This window comes from Arvicanthis niloticus, chromosome 22, assembly GCF_011762505.2.
Source record: "Arvicanthis niloticus isolate mArvNil1 chromosome 22, mArvNil1.pat.X, whole genome shotgun sequence".
NCBI lineage: Eukaryota > Metazoa > Chordata > Mammalia > Rodentia > Muridae > Arvicanthis > Arvicanthis niloticus.
Genome location: NC_133429.1, coordinates 38,981,903 through 38,994,368, shown reverse-complemented (window position 1 = coordinate 38,994,368; position 12,466 = coordinate 38,981,903). Strand labels below are relative to the sequence as shown.

Here is a 12,466-nt window from a genome sequence, read left to right as displayed (position 1 = left end):
CCAGACATGCACTCAGGACACATACATACATGAACGAAAGACACTCAGAGCTTTGCTTTTTTTTTTTTTTTTTTTTTTTTTTTTGAGACTAAGAAGACTCCTTGCAGCAGTGGTGTGAGCCCAGAGTCCAAGCCGTGTCCGCCGGAGAGCCCACAAATCAGGCTTTGAGAGAATGTCCTCTACTCTGACGAAACATTGGCTGAGAGGGGTGAAGCCAAGACTGTAAACAAAGGTGATGTCGTGGTTCCAGAAAAAGCTCAAGGAAAACTATTGCAAACAACAGTAATAACCAGTAATTGTGAGATCAGGTTCCAAGGAAAGGCTGGAGAGAGCCAGTGTTAGTTAGTGAGAAAGTCGGACACAAAGTCCTCACTGAAGCTGTAGATGACAGGATTATTTTTTGACTTCGAGATGGTGACATTCTTGGAAAGCATGTGGACTAAATCACTGTTGAAATGGTGTCACGTGAAGCTGCCTGTCCCAACATTCCAAACTATTTCATCATGGAAATAATATCCGTGCCTCCCTTTTATAATAAACTGATGACACCTAACCTAATAACATCCATTGTCTTGGAAGTTTGTGTCTGTTATACAGTTATAAACATTACCAAGAAGAATAAGGATAAACAAGAAAACCTTCTCTGGTGACGCAACTCATCTTTGTGGCTATCCCTCTTTAAGACTGGCATGTCTACAATTAGCACTAATGGTTTTCCAAATTCCAACCCTGCCTCGTGTGTGCTGAGACACCACTGTTGCCACAAGATGTTGAAGAGGCCTGTGCTATTCCAACTCAGAGATCCACCTGCCTCAGCTGGGATTAAAGGTGTGTGCCACCACCACCAGGCTGTGCCCCGTCTTTTGAATGGAGGGTGCAGGAGCTTTTCTGAAGAGACCCAGAGAGTAAATATCTCAGCAGTCTTCCCATCTGGCCTGCTGTTGGGTTGTAGTGTGCAGTGGGTCTGTTGTTGGGTTGAATCGTGGGTCCTGCACCTGTCTCACCACGTGGCTAGGGCCTCTCATGGGGACAGAGGCACTAGAATTTGACTGTGTTCACTCCATGCTGGGGCTGAGCGGACATCAGACTGTGGGAAGCTGCAGGACTCTGCTCAGGGTAGGGGAGCACAGTCTGAGGTCCCGAGGGGAGCCAGAGCTCTTGGGGGCAGGGATGAGCTCTGGCTGAATCCCTCAGGGATGAGAGTTCTTGGTCGAGGCTACACACTTGGCTTGCTTGCTTGGGTTGGGTTGCTGGGTCTCTGTGACTGAGAATGCAGAGAGGTCAGCAGCAGCAGGAGATTAGACAACGGTTCTGTGGATTGAGACCTGTTCAACTGTTCCCCATGGTGGACCCTGAAGAAGAAAGATAGTCCATGGTCTTAAAATGTTTATTGTCACAGCGAAAAGTAGATGAAACTATATTTTCAGGGCAGGCCTGAGGTTAAATACCTTTTGCAAGGAGGGGGGTCTGGGAAGGAATGTTTAATTGGCTACGCCCTCTGGCCTTTAGGTATCTCATTAATATGGAGATCTCTTGAGGCTCTGTGGCCTGTGGTCAAGCCCTCTACCTGTGGAGGGGCTGGTGGGCGTTGTCCTATGTGACTAGAGGACCCCACTCTATGGAGGTCTGCGCCCTCGTGTCAGGAGCCTGGAGTCTGGAATCTGGCATGCTGTCCCTTAGGATCACATGGGGTCTCCAGGAATTTCTAGCCAGTGCTCGACCAGGAACCATGCTGTCCTCTCATGGTCCAACAGCCTGGTGCTTTTTCCTGCTTTGGATTGTAGTATCCTGGGATAGATTTTAGGATGGAACACAAATGGCTATTTTGTTGAGGTTTGGTGACTGTAACAAAGCTACCTAAAAGGTGGTTATTTTTATATGGAAGGTGTGTCCCTGCTTGTAGGCATGTGCACCACTTGTGTGAAGATGCCTTTGGAGGACAGATGAGAGCATCCGGTCCCCTGGGACTGGAGTTGCACATGGTTGTGAGCTACCATGTGGGTGCTAGAAATAGAATCTAGGTCCTCTGAAGAAGTAACCAGTGCTCCTAAGCACTAAACCATCTCTCCAACCCAAAACAAAACTAAATTTTCAATATTACTCATTTAATGTATATGAGTACACAATCGCTGTCTTCAGACACACCAGAAGAGGGCGCCAGATCCCATTATAGATGGTTGTGAGCCACCATGTGGTCACTGGGAATTGAACTCAGGACTTCAGAAGAGCAGCAAGTGCTCTTAACTGCTGAGCCATCTCTCCAGACCCTAAATTTTGTATCTCTAAAAAGCAACCCAACGTCCCAGGACATCCCTGCCCAACACCCCCTTTTTGTTTTGTTTTTCAAACAGGCTTTCTCTGTGTAGCCCTGGCTGTCTGGGAACTCACTCTGTAGACCAGGCTGGCCTCAAACTCAGAGATCTACCTGCCTCAGCTGGGATTAAAGGTGTGTGCCACTACCACCCCATCTTTTGAGTGGAGAATGCAGGAACTTTTATCAAGAAACCCAAAGAGTAAGTATCTCAGTTTTTGTCAGTTGGTGACATCTGCTACTGTGTGAAAGAAATCCCACCTAGCAAATGAGCGTAACTGCCCAAGGAAAACGGCTTTATTGACATTGAAACTTGAATATATGGTTTTTTAAGTCAAAATATTTTCTTTCATTTGTTTTTATTCAAACATTGAAAACTATATAATAAATAAAACCATATAATAAATAGCATATGTAACATATATAATATATGCATTCACCATTCACTATCCACTGGTGAAATAAAATTAGGCAGCTAGCCAGGCTTAGCCCTAAGGACTTGTATTTTCATTGTTTCTCTGAATTAGAACTGCACCACAACATATTGACCACAAGAGGGCGATCTGTGATTTCCTGTGGAATTTAGAGCTTGTCGCTGGGTCCTTGGAAGAGTCTAGAGCAGACCAGATTAGTGCAAACTACCCTAAAAAGGGGATTAATAGAGCCTGCGAGATGGCTTAGTGGACGAGTAAAACTGACTCACTGAGTTCAATCCCTAGAGACCACGTTGTAGGAGAGAGCCAATTCCCACGTGTGGTCATGTGACCTACACAGACACACTCGAGTGCGCATACACACACACAGACATAGTTGTAAAAAAAAAAAATTAATGCAATTCTAAAGACTCATGAAGGGCTGGAGAGATGGCTCAGGGGTTAAGAACACCGACTGCTCTTCCAAAGGTTCTGAGTTCTCAATTCCCAGCAACCACATGGTGGCTCACAACCATCTGTAATGGGATCCGATGCCCTCTTCTGGTGTGTCTGAAGACAGCGACAGTGTACTCACATACTTGAAAAAAAAAGACTCATGAAGCACAAGCACACTGTTTGTCTTTTCCCAGTGTAAAATTCCCAGTAATGTAAAGTCACCAGAGGCTTCCCCTCCCCCTTTCCCGAGCACTGTAAGCATGCTGTATCTCCAGGAATTTGCTCCCCAGCTTGCTAAGACATTGCAGAAGACCTTGTCTTCTTCCTTCCCATCTCATCAGTGGGAGTGTTCAGAGCTTATCTGACCCCTTGGCATCATTCGGAGGTTTGCTCTGTGTGTTTGCTTTCCAGATGGGATCTCGGTGTGGAGTCAGGTTTGGCCTTGAACCAAGGCCACCCTTACTAAAGTCAATTGCAGGTGTGAGCTGCAAACCTAGCTGGCCAGGTGGCTCCCTCCCTCCCTCTTTCCCTCGCTTCCTCCCTCTGTTCTCTTTTCCAATCCCGTTCAATCGTTTCAACACCTCTTCCTCTATTCAGTCTATTAGTATTAATTTATTTTATTAGTTATTTGGGGGGGGGGATTGTTTTGTTTGAGACAGGGTCTCACGTGATCCAGACTGGCCTAGAACTTGGTATGTAGCAGTCAATGTTCGTGAACTCCTAACCCTCTTAGCGTCCCAAGAGCTGGGATTACAGGCTTGTACACATATGATGTATAATTTACAAAAACCCTCCACGTGTCTACCCTGAGCAGGCTTTTAAGGAATTATTGCCTATCTATGGTCTTAAGTAATATTTTTTCTTTTTTTTAAAGATTTGTTTATTTTTATGTATATGAATATACTGTAGCTGTCTTCAGACACACCAGAAGAGGGCATTGGATCCCATTACAGATGGTTGTGAGCCACCATGTGGTTGCTGGGAATCGAACTCAGGACCTCTGGAAGAGCAGTCAGTGCTCTTAAGCACTGAGCCATCTCACCAGCCCCTTAAGTAGTATTTTATGCTAATCATTAAAAGCTCTGGACTAGCCGGGCGCACGCCTTTAATCCCAGCACTTGGGAGGCAGAGGCAGGAGGATTTCTGAGTTCGAGGCCAGCCTGGTCTACAGAGTGAGTTCCAGGACAGCCAGGGCTACACAGAGAAACCCTGTCTCGAAAAACCAAAAAAAAAAAAAAAAAAAAAAGCTCTGGACTATATTAAATTGCTTCTAGATAATATATCTGGATATTCTACAGTCTCTTCAATTAGAACATTCCTGAAACATAAGTCACCGCCTATTTTAGTCTTCCTCCATCACGGACTTCCCGGCCTGGCACACAGCACCAGTTGTCTTGTTATCTGTGATAGATGGGATCTCTCCAGCAAAGGCTTCTCTGGTAAGAATCACAAACCTCCCCCACAGAATGCCGCCCAGGCCATGGCTACATCACGTGACCATTCTCTTCAGTTTGGATTCAGGGCATTGGTGGCCGATCCCGGTCATCCTCATCTTTTGGGGTTCTCTTCAGTCGTTACCGCTGCCCGTGTGAGGGCCGGCATGACCGGATTGAGAGCGTCGGTGCAGCAATTCCAAGTGTTGGCTCAGGAACGGGACTTCAAAGTCTGAGCCATGCCTCCCTTGCTGGCTTTGTGACTTCAGGTAGGCTATTTAGCTTCTCTGGGCCTTACTTTGTTCATGCTTAAAGTGGGCATAATTATCACGGCCTCATAAAAGGCCAAATAAGATGATGCATGTCGAGAACTGGGCATTGAACATAGAGCTCGAGATATTAACAGCGTGTTGTTTCTCAGACAGCTTTATTAGAGTATAATTTATATATTGTTTCTAGGGTGATTTGTGTTCCCTCCAAAGTTTGCGTGTTGACTCCCTAGCCCCCAGTACCTCAGAATGTAATTATATATAAAGATTAACTCTTTAAATATGTAACTAAACTAAGTCATTACAGTGGAATATAATTCAATAGGTATTTATTTATTTATTCATTTATTTATTTTGTTTGTTTTTGAGACAGGGTCTCACTATGTAGCCCTGGCTGGCCTGGAGCTGGTTATATAGACCAGGCTGGCCTCAAACTCACAGAGACCTGCTTATCTCTGCCTCCCAAGACTGGAATCAAAAGTGTGTCAGCGCTGGCTGGTTAGCGTCCTTTAAAAAGCTGGGCATCCCAGTATACTTGTAATTCTGGCACTTTGAAGGCTGGTGCAGGAGGATTCCCGAGAGTTCAGGATCAGCCTGGGCTATGCAGTAAGATCCTATTTCAAAAAACACCCAAAAGCAAAAAGTGTTAAGGAAAAAAAAGGAGGAGGAGGGAGGGGGAAAATGGGGAGGAGGGAGCATATTTGGAAAGAGACACACACAGAGGAAGATGGGCTACAGACAAGGGAGAGATGACCACGCAGCCCAAAGAAACCTGCAACTGGCCTTCCCTCACAACCTTCCAAGGGAACGGACCTCGCTGGCACTTTGATCTTGGATTCTCTGCCTCCAGGGTTTCATAAGAATAAATCACTGTTGTTTAGCCACCCAGTGTGTGATGTTTCATCAGCCCCTGCAAACCAGCACATGCCCCATAAATATCACCCACTCAAGGTACGACTCAGGGATTTTGTAGTAAATTTAGAATTATATACAACCATTACCACAGACTAATTTTAGACTCTCTTCATTGCCTCTAAAAGAAACCGTGTGCCTGTCTGCAGCCACTGCCCGTCCACTCTCAGCTCCAGGCAAGCACCACTCTCCCTCCCGTCTATACCTTTCTTGTAACTATCTCGAGTGCTTAGAAAGCTTTATACTTCAGAATCAGCTCACGCTAGCCCCAAGCTCCTTAAAACATAGAAGTCATGAGCTGTGTCTTAAGCCTTGTGGCATCTGTGCAATTACACACGCCTATTATGGTTTGTTTGCAATATGCACAAGAAAAAACTTAAAAGGGCCACAGAAGAGTTGCGTTGAGATACTCAAGTCTGAGGGGCTGTGAGACGGCTCAGTCAGGAGAGGACACTGGCCACGGATGCTCACAACCTGGCTCCCATCCACATAGTGAAAGCAGAAAATGAACTTCTGCAAGCTGGACTCTGATACACACACACACACACACACACACACACACACACACACACACACACACACACACGCCGATGGGCTCCTATGTAGCCCAGCTAATTTCAAACTTGCTGTGTAGCTGTGGCCAATCCTATACTTCTTTCTTCCCTCTACCTCCCAATTGCTGGAACATAGGTGTGTGCCACAGTGCCTCTCACATGCAACATTCCCATTGTCCCCAAGGCTTTGTGGATGATAGTTAAGTATTTCTCACTGAGCTTCATCCCTTGCTTAAAAGAGAGGGCCATTTAAATGACGTCTTTCCTTAGCACCGTATCAAGCCACAGTTGTGGAGGGCTTCGCTTTCCTCATCTGGTAAGATTGGCATCCCCTAGTAAACTTCAAGTCACATAGACTAGAAAGAAGTGTAGCTATAAATTAGACGAAGGTGTTAAAGCCAGGTTGACTGGCGGTCAGCTGACGTGGGGCAGTCAGCTGCATCAGGGATGGGTTCGAGCTGCTTTGTATTTTCATGGTTGTCTTCTTCAGGGGAATTTTTGCTACCAGTTGTTTTGTGGGATCTCAATACAATGGCGAAGAAGAATGTCTTCAGCAAAGCATCTCGGTGAGAGGGGAGTCCAAACTCTGAGAGACTGCACATGTACCTGTTACTTTTCTAATTGCTCTGACCAAAACCAACAAGAAGCAACTTAAGGGAGTAAGGGCTTGTTTTGGCTCAGGGTTTGAAGGCACAAATTGTCACAGTGAGAAAAACCATGGCAGCAGAAACAGCTGTCAGCTGCAGTGACAGGAGCTGGGGGTACTTGGTCACCTCTCTCTTAACCAGGACAAGAAGTGGGGCTTGGCTCTAACCCTCAAGGCCTGGCAACCAGAGGCTCACTCCCTCCTACCTACCTCCCGAAGGTTCCAGATGCTCCCAGAACAGTCCCACTAGCTTGGGACCAAAAACCTGAGCCTGTGGGAGATGTTTTGCAGGCAAATTATGCTGCCATCAAAATTCTTGTAGGAGGTATACAGAAAATAGATTATATACAGAAAATAAAAGGAGTAATTCTAAAGCCATAGACTGATGTACGAGGAAAGCCCGATTTTACATACAGGAGTGGCCCTTGGACACACAACTCAAGAAGCCGGAAGGCAAGGGAGATGGGAACATGTTTCCTGAGTTGATCTTTTGAAGCTGCTATTTGGTAATAATATTCCTTTTCTTTTTTCTTTTTTCTTTCTTTCTTTTCTTTTTTTTTTTTTTTTGTTTGTTTGTTTTTTTGTTTTTCCGAGACAGGGTTTCTCTGGGTAGCCCTGTCTGTCCTGGAACTCACTCTGTAGACCAGGCTGGCCTCAAACTCAGAAATCCACCTGCCTCTGCCTCCCCCAAGTGCTGGGACTAAAGGCGTGCACCACCACTGGCCGACTTAATATTCCTTTTCTTAAGCCAGGTAAGGTGGCTCATGCCTTTAATCCCAGCCCTGGCAAGGCAGAGGCAGGTGGAACTGAGTTCAAGGCCAGCCTGGTTGGTCTACAGACTGCATCCAGGACAGTCAGGGCTACACAGAAAAATCTTGTCTCAAAAATAAACAAATAGATAGATAGATAGATAGATTCTCTTCTTTAAAACTATATATATAAACTTTATATATATATATATATTATATATAATATATATAAACTTTATATATATATAATATATATAAACTTTATATATATTATATATATATATATAAACTTTATATATATAATTTAATGTATGTACGAGTGTTTGCTGCATATGCTGTGTGCACCACGGTGCTTTTGGAGTCTCAAAATATTAGAGTCACAGACGCTTCTGAGGGAACTGAAGTTGGGTCCTCTGAAAGAGCAGCAAGTGCTGTTAACGGCTGAAACCTCTCTTCCTCCCCTCTCCATTTTATTTATTTATTTATTTATTTAGACCCAGGATCTCACTGTATATCCCTGGCCAGACTAGCTCAGAATTCACAAAGATCTGCCTGCCTCTGTCTCCCGAGTGCTAGGATTAAAGGTATGCCTGGCTAGTATGTCTAACTCAGGTGTTCACAAATCCTTTGTATTCAGTAGTTGCATGAACAGATGTGAAATGGATACTGACAGAATATGGCCAAAAAGCTCTGTGGCAAGGGGCTCTCCGGGGAGCACAGCAAGAACGGCAGCATCCAGTGCCCTGAGCACCGCTGTCTGAGGATGGCATCTTCCACCCTGAAGAATCCATCTGGAGAGTAAGAAGACTTGAAATACATTTTTAGAAGGTCAGTTCACATCTGTTTTCTATTTGTCATGTTTTGTCAGCACTTCTGTGAGAACAGAGCTATTACACCAGCCCGGGAAGCCAGAGTCAGCCAGATCCTGCAAGTCTGGCACCTCCCAGGTCCTTGATCTGTGTCCCCTGCCACCCACCCCCAGAGCTGAAGATGCCGATGCACCCTCAACCTCAACTCTCAGTTTCTGCCATGGTCAGTATAACTCGCTTGCAAAGGGCTTCAAAGAACATGCATGAAGCATCCAGGCTTGTCAATCAACTGTTCTCCCTCACTGCAGATCAAACTGATGACAATTTAGAGGTTTCAGTCCTCTGATATGTTAATCATCTGACAAGCAAGAAAAAGAAAATCCCCTAATTTTTAAATTCTATTTACCGTCTCCTCTAGCTGGGGACCTGGAGTCTGTCCAAGAGACATACAAGCAAAGCAAATGGCTTCAGGAAAACCCCGAGCTAAGCAACCTCACTGCCTGGTCCTGCTTATCAGAAGTAAGATTTCCCAATCAGGCTTATCTGGAAGCATTTATCAGAAGCAAGGAGAGCTTGCCGCAGATGTGGTTCAAAGGGCAGCTGAGCAAACACACTGGGTCCCATGCTCATCTCCTCCCGGCCTTCTATCACCACGCCCAGGCTGGTTACAACCCGGCCGATTTGAAATGACAAGGCTTCCATGACAGCTTAGGTCCCTTGTGGATGAGTAACAGCAAGCTTCCCGTGCTTACTGTTGATATGAAGAAAGTAGTGAAGTACCCAGGAGTTTGTCATCCTTGCCTATCTGATTATATGAGATGCTTCTCAAAATAAAGTAAGACAAAAGAAAGGTGGCGTTTGGTATTTGGGTAGAGGCAGACAGTAGCCGGTCGAGGTAAAGATGAAGCACCAACATTATGGGCAACCCTCTTGTCTGTGCGTCTTGGAACTCGGTAGACCAGGCTGGTTTGGGACTCACAGAGATCCATCTGCTTCTGCCTCCCGAGTGCTGGGATTAAAGATGAGTACCACCTCCATCTGGCTATGGGTGAATACTCTGATGAGTCTGAACAGAAGAAAAAATGGTGTCCAGGTCTAGGAACATAGCTCACTGCGGAGAGTTTGCCTAGCATGCATGGAGCTCCAGACTTAATCTCCGGTACCATACAAAATGGGGTATACTGCTACAGGCTCGGAATCTTAGCACTGGCAAAGTAGAGGCAGGAGGAGCAGAAGTTTAAGGCCTTTGGCTCAGTAGAAAGTTTGAGGCAGCCGGCTCTACATGAGACTCGAACTGTAAAAGAAAAGGGGGGAGCAGTTGTCATGCCTAACCTGCCATATCAGGAGGCAAGTGTTCTGTGATCCCAAATCCGTTGCTCGTGGAGGATGATCACGGCGTTCTCTGCTGTATTTAGAACTAGTCTGGAAATGAAGAAAACATTTTATTGGTTGCTGTCATGTGCAACGTTCTTAGGATTCCTCATTGGACCTGCTAGAAAACTTAGCAACCACTCATTCTTGGGAGAACATTCCCCAGAACAGGCTATAGGACTTGGTTTAATATTATCCTTCCCCACCCTCTCTCAAGATTTATGTGTGTGAGTACACTGTTCCTCTTCAGACACACCAGAAGAGGGCATCAGATCCCATTACAGATGGTTGTGAGCCACTATGTGGTTGCTAGGAATTGAACTCAGGACCTTTAGGAAGAGCAGTCAGTGTTCTTAACCTCTGAGCCATCTCTCCAGCCCCCCCATCCCCCTCTTTCTTTCTTTGTTGCCCTTCTTTCTTTGCATATCTCCACAGATTCACCTTAATTTCTCCCTCTGTGCGTGCACACACACACACACACACACACACACACACAAAAGAGGACGCTGCAAGTGTCTGAAACCAGATGAGCCCCAAATCCAATCACTATTGGTAAGACTTTGTTTTGGGGTACAGAGCACATTCAGCTGAGATAGAAATTACACAAATGAAATAAGTCATATTTAAAGTTTCTGACTTTCTCGCCTATCTTCGTCAGCAAAGCTCTATTCTAGAGAGGAAATCGAAGATTTCTGGTGGAGGCAGGTTCTGGGGATTGTCTTGTATCAGCGAAACCCTTGTTGAAGTGCATGCAGCTTTGGCAGATGGTCACAGACTTCTGCTCAGTGAACGGAAGTTTCAAAATCTAAGTCACCTTTGGACTGCAGATCGCAGGCTCACAAGATGCATGAGGTGTTTCACAGGTTTTCAGGGCTACACTGACCTCAGTTGCTCATTCTCTGTCACTTTGGGTTTGTTTCCTTTCTTGAGGTAGTTGGGATTGAACTACGGGCCTCACACAAGCATGGCAAGCCATTGTACAACTGAGCCCTGTCCCTAGCTCTTTTTTTTTTTTTTTTTTTTTTTTTCAACATCAATAATAAGTAAATGCTTCTCTAAAACATTCACCTTTCAACAAAGAGCTGTATGTGTCACAATGAGCCAACACCAAGAATGGGAATGACCCAGGTTCTTTCCTTCCATATTTCTCTTGGGAAATTCCATCTCTGTAACCAGACCTGGCTCTTACCTGCTTTATATCAGAAGAAGCCTACGTCATCTAAATACGTTTGGGACAATTGTTCAATGCTATTTTACCATCCCTATAACTGCCAATGAGTTGATTTGAAACTTGGGTGCAATGATACAGATTGGTAATCCCAGTCTAAAGGAGACTGAGGTAGAAGGATTGAAGAGAGTTCAAGCCCAGTCTGATACACACACAGACACACACACAGAGAAAGACAGAGAGAGAGAGAGAGAGAGAGAGAGAGAGAGAGAGAGAGAGAGAGAGAGATATCCAGCCTGCCTGGATTGTAGAGTAGAACCCAGTCTCAATAAAATAAATCAAAATAAAACAACAAAAAACAAATAAAATTATTTCCCTCCTGTCATTTACTGCCTACCTCTTAAATCATTCTCCCTTTACTTACCAGTTTAAATGTCACAGCCCCCAGGACTTCAGTCTCCCACTGTAGGTCAGTATCAGTGCATGAAGCCTCTCTATACTTTCTATGTATGTCCTGGCCTGGCAAGATGGCTCAGCAGAGCCGGGCGGTGGTGGCGCACGCCTTTAATCCCAGCATTTAGGAGGCAGAGGCAGGCGGATTTCTGAGTTCGAGGCTAGCCTGGTCTACAGAGTGAGTTCCAGGATAGCCAGGGCTACACAGAGAAAACCTGTCTCAAAAAAACCAAAAACCAAACAAACAAACAACAACAACAAAAACAAACAAACAAACAAACAAAAACCAAAAAAAACCCAAAACCAAGATGACTCAGAGGTAAGAGGGCCTGGAGCCAAGCCTGACAACTCAAGTTTGTCCTCATCCCTGGAATCCACATGGTGGAAGGAGAGAAGTGACTCGGGAAGTTGTCCTCTGACACACACACACACACACACACACACACACAAAACCATCTATTGCTCTTATTATTCTTTCCTGTAGTATTTGCCATCCCTGCCAGTTTGAGTGAGGGACAGGTAGACAACCTTACCAGAATGACCTTGAGATGGGCTTTGCAGGATGCTCAGAGGAACTCCCCACCACACAAAGATGGACTTGAAGCAGGCAAGTATACAGAACAGCTGCCCTGCTCCATCTTTTCCGTGGGCAACAATGGTGTGACTGTGAGGTCACCTGGCTGCCAGGCTGTTGGAACACACTTTCTGAACACCGTGCTCCCCGTTGTGACCTGCCTCATCATTGTAAGCACTTGAATTCTGATCTGAACTGTGATTACATCTCTGTCTTTCAGTTGGACTTGCAGTCAGGATACCATGGGTTTATGAGTTATGAGGCACACATGCTAAGGAAGTCCATGTTGTTGACTTGATTGGCTAAGAAAACCTACGGGATTAGTGGAGCACACCTCTGGGTGTGTGT

General features: G+C 45.3%; 1 long non-coding RNA gene across 2 annotated transcripts; it reads left to right on the top strand.

Annotated features, from left to right (window-relative positions):
- The first annotated feature begins 4,539 nt into the window (after positions 1–4,539).
- Positions 4,540–9,402, top strand: LOC143435720 (uncharacterized). Of its 2 annotated transcripts, XR_013106184.1 has the most exons (4): positions 4,540–4,619; positions 4,691–4,882; positions 8,612–8,775; positions 8,971–9,402. It is a non-coding gene; the product is annotated as an uncharacterized LOC143435720 (long non-coding RNA). The 2 variants fall into 2 exon arrangements; XR_013106183.1 differs by having other exon boundaries at positions 8,612–9,402.
- The last annotated feature ends 3,064 nt before the right edge of the window (positions 9,403–12,466 follow it).